The sequence below is a fragment of the Elephantulus edwardii genome, unplaced genomic scaffold, assembly GCF_000299155.1.
Source record: "Elephantulus edwardii isolate Elephantulus edwardi_28Jun2011 unplaced genomic scaffold, EleEdw1.0 scaffold00210, whole genome shotgun sequence".
In the NCBI taxonomy this organism is placed as follows: domain Eukaryota; kingdom Metazoa; phylum Chordata; class Mammalia; order Macroscelidea; family Macroscelididae; genus Elephantulus; species Elephantulus edwardii.
In genome coordinates, this window is record NW_006399960.1 from 3142815 (window position 1) to 3149814 (window position 7000).

Sequence of the window (7000 nt, forward strand, 5' to 3'; positions counted from 1 at the left end):
TTAAACTCTTCTGTATCTGCCAATTCCTTTCAATACAATGACTCAGTATATTCCTTCCATCTTCTTTTAATACTTCCTGGATCATTTAATATTCTGTCTAAAGCATCCTTGATTATAGCAACTCGAGGTTTGAATTAGGTCCCATTCATCTAATTTATTCACTCTTGGTTGTAGGTTTTTCAGGATGCTGGGAAGACTGTTTATGTTGTGAAATAGGGCTTCTAGAGTTCTTCCAAGCTTCTCTTTAATGAAGTTTATAGTCCTTCGTTTTAGTCCTAAGTCTTTCATCCATTTTGAGTTGTTTTTTTTTGTATGGAGTGAGGTGTGGATCTTGCTTGAGTAGTCTACAGATAGTTTTCCAATTTCACCAGTACCATTTGTTAAAAAGGCTGTTGTTTCCCCACTTAACTGATTTCATCTCCTTGTCAAAAATCAGTTGACCATTGTTAGATGGGCTGATTTCTGGATTCTCAGTTTTATTCCATTGATCTTTGTGTCTGTCATTGTAACAGTACCATGCTGTCTTGACCAACACGACAGTGTAGTAGGAAATCAGGGAATAGGATGCCTCCTACCTTGTTTCTCTTTTTAAGGAGTGCTTTGCTTACTCAGGACCTCTTTCCATTCCAAATGAAACTAGAGATTGCCTTTTCCATCTTATTGAAGAATGAGATTGGTATTTGTATTGGGATTGCTTTGAACATGTAAATTGCCTTTGGTAGGATTGCCATTTTCACAATATTGTGTCTTCACATCCAAGAGAAAGGAATATTCTTCCATTTCTCCAGGTCTCTTTTTGTTTCCTGTAGTAATGCTTTGTAATTTTCTTTGAACAGATCCTGTTTGATTCTTGTTAGAGTTACTCCCAAGTATTTAATCTTGTGATTAGCTATTGGGAAGGATATTGGTTTTTCTTAGCTCCAGCTCTGCATTCTTTTTCTCACTGCAGAGAAATCCGACTGATTTTTGTATGTTGATCTTGTATCCTGCCACTTTGCTGAATTGGTCAACTATGTCCAATAGTTTTCTTGCTGAGTCTTTAGGATTTTCCAAGTTTACTATCATATCATCTGCACAGAGTGATAATTTTACCTCCTCTTTGCTAATTTGGATACATCTTATTTCCTTCTCTAGTCTTGCTATCGCTAAGACTTCCAATACAATATTGATTAAGAGAGGTGATAGTGGACATCCTTCTCTAGTTACTGTTCTTAAAGGAATTCCTTTAATTTCTCTCTATTGAGAACAATATTGGCTCTCTTGTTTGCATATATACTTTTTACTGTGTTGAAGAACTTCCCCTATAATCCTATTATATTGAGTGTTTTAATCATGAAAGAGTGTTGGATTTTGTCAAAGGTCTTTTCTGCATCAATTGATAGGATCATGTGATTCTTGTTCTTTGCTTTTTTTATATGATGAATTACATTAATTGTTTTTCTTATGTTGAACCATCCTTGCATACCTGTTATGAATCCCACTTGGTCATGGTGAATTATTTTTTTGATCAGTCATTTGATTCTATTGGCCAGGATTTTATTCAGGATTTTTGCATCTTTGTTCATAAGAGATATTGGCCTATAGTTTTCTATTTTGGTGATTTCCTTTCCTGGTTTTGGTATCAAGGATATGTTTGATTCATAGAATGAGTCTGGGAGAATTCCATCTTTTTTATATTCTGAAATACTTTACGTAGAATTGGCAACAGTTTTTCTCAGAATGTTTGATAAAATTCACTTGTAAAACCATCTGGTCAGGGGAGCTCTGGTGTCCTAGTGGCAAGGAGCTGCAACTACAATCCCAGAGGAGCACGGTTCAAATCCACCAGATGCTCTGCCGGGGAAGGAGGGGCAGTCACCTCCTGTACCAGTCAGATCTGATTTGACGATACACTCACATTTTCTTTTACTTTTCCATAATTTTTGGACTCATGTACTTATAACTTGTTAGTCAAATTTGTGTCTTCTAGGTTGCAACACCCCCATGATACATCTTGAAGGATATGTACATGTACAGCCAAGCACAATCAATAAGAGTGCATCTGAATTCCAAAATCAATCTCCATAATAGTCTATGTGTTTCCTACAGCCAAAGGGGCCCTTTAGAGTAGTGAGAGAAGATCTTCACCCTGAAACCCACAGCGTCCCTTTTCAGCAGGAAGTAGCTAAGAGAATACGCCGTCCCCTTTTCCTTATGACTCAGGGTGAAGTCTCTCTCAGGGAGGAGTGATAGGGAATGGCAAAGGATACACTGACAAAGAAGATTAATCAGAACTGGCTTTGACAATCACTGTGGCATTTGGACAAGAACAAACTGGGAGGAGGGTAGAGAGAATAGTGCAACAATGAATGAGTGGAAGCCCAAAATCTCTGTAAATGTTTATGAAAATTAATAAAATATAATTATAGAAAAAAAATAATAAAATAATTAAAAAACCATCTGGTTCAAGCCTTTTTTCACTGGAAGTTGTTTTATTACCTTTTTTAATTTCTTCTTTTGTAATGAGTCTGTTTAGCTATTCAATTTCTCAGTTTGTGTCAGTTTAGGTAGGTTGTGTATTTTTCTTCTCCTTTATCCTCTTGTTATTAATTTCTAATTTTGTAGCATTGTGGTCTGAGAAGATGCTTTGTATTACTTCTATGTTTTTTAATTTATTGATGCTTGTCTTGTGACCTAAAATTGGATCTATTCTGTAAAACGTTTAATGCACATTGGAGAAGAAGGTATACTGTGCTTTTTGGGGGAACATTAGCCTATAAATATCTATGAGATGGAGTTGGTTTACTGTGTGGTTTTATTCTTCCATATCTTTGTTGAATTTCTTTCTGGTGGTTCTATCTTGAGAGTTGTTTTGTGAAGTCTCCAACTACTATATCAGTGTTGTCTATTTCTTTTTTTCAGTTTTGTTAATGCTTGTTTTATATATTTTGCAGGTCTTTCATTTAGGGCATAGATATTGTTATGTCCTCTTGTTGTATTGATGTTTTAAGCATTATGTAGTGACTTTCCATGTAATTTATGGAAGTTTTTGCATTGAAATTTATTTTTTCTTTTTTATTAGAATTTTTTAAATTAATTTTAGTGAACATTTATAGAGACTTTGGCTTTCCATTCATTCATTATTGCATTTTTCTCCCTGACCACCCCTCCTCACCAATTCACTCTTCTCTTTGAAAAATAATAAATTTGTTTTATGAGATAGTAATACCACTACTCCTACCTTTTTTTCTAGTTGCCATTTGCTTGGTATATTATTTTGCACCCTTTTAGTTTTAGTCTTTATCTTCATCTTTCAAGTGTGTCTCTTATGTTATTGTTGTTGTTATGTGTTGTCGAGTGGCTTGCGACTCATAGTGACCCTATGTACAACAGCTCTAAACTCTGCTCCTATGTCTCTTATAGACAACATATTAAAGGGTTTGTTTGTTTGTTTGTTTGTTTGTTTCTTTGTTTTATCCAATCTGCTCATCTTTTTCTCTTCAGTGGTGCATTTAAACCACTCACATTCAGTGTGATTATTGATAGGCAAGTTTTTATTGCTATCATTTTGTTGAGTTCTTTTTGGTGTTGTTGCTAGATACTTTGGTCCATCCTGCTTTCTGTGGCACCTCTGTAAGAAGGACATCCCTCAGTGCTTTCTGCAACACTGGTCTTTTTTTACAAACTCCCTTAGGTTCTGTTTTTCTGGGAATATTTTAATGTCTCTTTCATGTTTGATGGACAATTTTGCTGGGTACAGTTTTCTTGGTTGACAATTCTGTTCTTCGTATGTTTGATATATTCATTCCACTGTCTTCTTGCTCACATTCTTTCTGCTGAGAAATCGGCATTTAATTTTATCTGCTTTCCCCTATAGGTTACTCTTTGTTTCTCTCTTGCTGCTTTCAGAACTTTCTCTTTATCTTTGGTTCTGGCAAATTTGACTATGATATGCCTTGGTGTTTTTCTTTTAGGGTATGTTCTATATGGTGTTCGCTCAGCTTCTTTACTATATATTCTCTCATTCTTCATTATGCTTGGGAAGTTTTTTCTAGTAATTTTCCCTCAACTTTTTTGGTACCTTTACTTGTTTCTTCCTGTTCTAGGATTTCAGTGATGTGCATGTTATTTCTCTTGGTGGTGTCCCACATTATTCTTAGGTTTTCTTCCTTTTTTGGTTCTGCTTTTTGCTCTAGCAGATCAGTGGTGACAATTATATCTTCCATTTCACTGGTTCTGTGTTTCATCTCTCCAACTCTGTTCATGTGTTCCTCCATCATATCAACAGCATCAGAAACCTTTGACTTTATATTTTGGCTCATGGGTTCTTATTTTTTTAGTGCCTCTAATGCCTCATTTATTTTATCTGCATTGTTTTTTACTGTTTTTTTAAAGCTCCTCCTGATTTTTGCTTGCAGTGTCCTGTAATTCTTCAAGTTTGTTTTTCACCCATTTAAAATATTCAATCGTTGTTTTTTTAAATTCTGTGTCAGGAAGTTCCATCAGACTTTATGGCTTCAAGAAATCCATTACTACTGTGTCACTTTTTGGGTGTGATATCTTGGGCTTTTGTGGGGAGTGAGGTGGCCTGCTTCTTTCAGGACATTGCTGTGGTAGAGTTTTTCATGCCTGAGGCAATAGCTGGTTCTTGATCTGACATCACTCACTCAAATTCCTGCTGTCCTGCTTGCTCCTGGTGCTTGGGTCCTGCTGTGGGTCACTGCTCCCCACTGTGGTTCACTGATCCCTACCGAGGTATGCTGCACCCCACCCGGGCTCATTGCATCCCACTAAGGCTCACTGTACCCTGCCAATACTTGCTGGTCTCATGGCTCTCAAATATCTGTGTTGGTTCACAGCAATGTTTGAGAAGCACTATATATTTGTGCTTCCTTTTTGGCCCGAGGTCCGCAAGTCCTCAAAGTACTTGAGATGCACTATATATTTGTGCTTCCTTTTTGGCCCGAGGTCTGCAAGTCCTCAAAGTACTTGAGATGCACTATATATTTGTGCTTCCTTTTTGGCCCGAGGTCTGCAAGTCCCCAAAGTACTTGAATGATCAAGGAGGAAGCCTTCTGTAAGTAGCTTCCCACCTCTGTGGAGGTACCCAGAACCTCCCTGTAGTGTAAGTTATGGGGTCCCATGTGGTGAGGCCAGACAGCAATTTTTTTTCCGAAAGTACCTACATGATCAAGGAGGAAACCTGCTTTTCCCTTCTGGACGTGGCTTCTCACCTCTTGAGGTGCCCATGACCTCCCTGTTGCCTGGGTTAAAGGGTCCCATGTGGTCAAGCCAGACAAAAGATTTTTCCCCAAAGCACCTCACTCAAATTCTCACTGTCCTGCTTGTTCCTGCTGAATGGGTCCTGCCCTCTCCTCCCTGCTGAGGCATGCTATACCTTGCCGAGGCTCACTGCTTCCATGGCTCCCAAACTACTTTAATAATAGTTCTCACTCAATTTCCATTTGTCTTGCTCGCTCTTTGTGAATTGCTATGTAGGGTTTTTTTTTTAAACAACAACAGCCAAACACACACACAAACACAACTTGCGTCTCTCACCAGCTGTGTGCATCTCATCACCTGTGTGTGTCTCGCTGCCTGTGTGTGTCCAGTCATCACTTCTGGAAGGTAGAAGTTCAACATCAAGACATTGACCAGAGTGAATCCTTCTGAGGACTCTGAAAGGAAATTGGAGCAGCCTCTCTCCTAGCTTCTGGGGGCTGCCAGAAAACCTTAATGTTTCTTGCTTTATAAACACATAGCCTCCTTCTTTGCTTCTGTCTTGCGTAGTGTTCTTTGTGATACTGTGTTCATTTCTCTTCTTATAAGGACACTAATCATTGGATTTAGCTCCATCTTAAATCCAGAATCATTTTATCTAGAGACTCTTAATTAATTATCTGCAAGGGACCCATTTCCAAATAAGGCTATAGTTTCAGGTTCCAGGGGAACATGAATTTGTAGGGTGGGGTAGGGTGAACACCATTCAAACCATTATAGAGGGCATTCATTTTCCCTAGGAGTGGTACTCTTTTCTGATCTAGCCTTTTCTGCTTCCTAGCCTTGCAACAGGCCAGGCTTCTGTCCTATTTTCCTGTCTTGCCATCGTTTATCTCCTAAGGTCCTCCCACAATATCTCCTTTTGCCCAAGTTAGCCAAGCCTCAGCTTCCGTCACTTATGACTCCTAATATTTTCACCTGACACAGACAGCTTCTTATGTGGGCACTGTGTTATCCTGACTAGCCACAATTGTTGAAGAGGGAGGATTAATTAGCGAGAACCCTCTCACTTCACCTATCTTGGGGCAGTCCACCGAGGATTTATCCCTGAGCCACTAATGAATTTTGCAACTGTCACAAAACAATGCAAATAAGTTAGATCCACATCTGCTGAACACCATCATGAGGTCAAACTGTGTGTAAATAAATGCTTGCTTCAAGGAGAGGGTAAATCCTAAGGTGAGGAGTGACAGGGCTTTGTTTGCATAAACCCAGCAAGGTATTATGGGTAGGATATTAATTAAATCATGCTCCTGGGCCTCACGGAGCCCCAGCTCAACGGCTCCAGCTTGTTGACAAACTGAACGCAGGGCCCCTGGAGAGAGCACTAACATTTTGATGAACGGGGTTGGTTGGGGGTGATGTTTCCTAACTAGCATTTTAATATAATTTTTGACGCTTCATCTGAGCAACCTGGAAAGAACGTTCAGATAAAAGAAGGGGACAAACATGAAATGTCCAGAGGACAAAACTCCCAGCTAACCTACCATCACTTGAATTGCTTCTCAGGAAGATTTTATGCTCCCCCCACCTTGCCCCAGGCCTTCTTGCTCCCCACCTGCACCCCAACACACACACACACACACACACACACACACACACACACACACATCCTTATTAAGTGGCAAGAAGTGGACATTGGGTTGTGTCCAGAGGACAAAACTCCCAGCTAACCTACCATCACTTGAATTGCTTCTCAGGAAGATTTTATGCTCCCCCCACCTTGCCCCAGGCCTTCTTG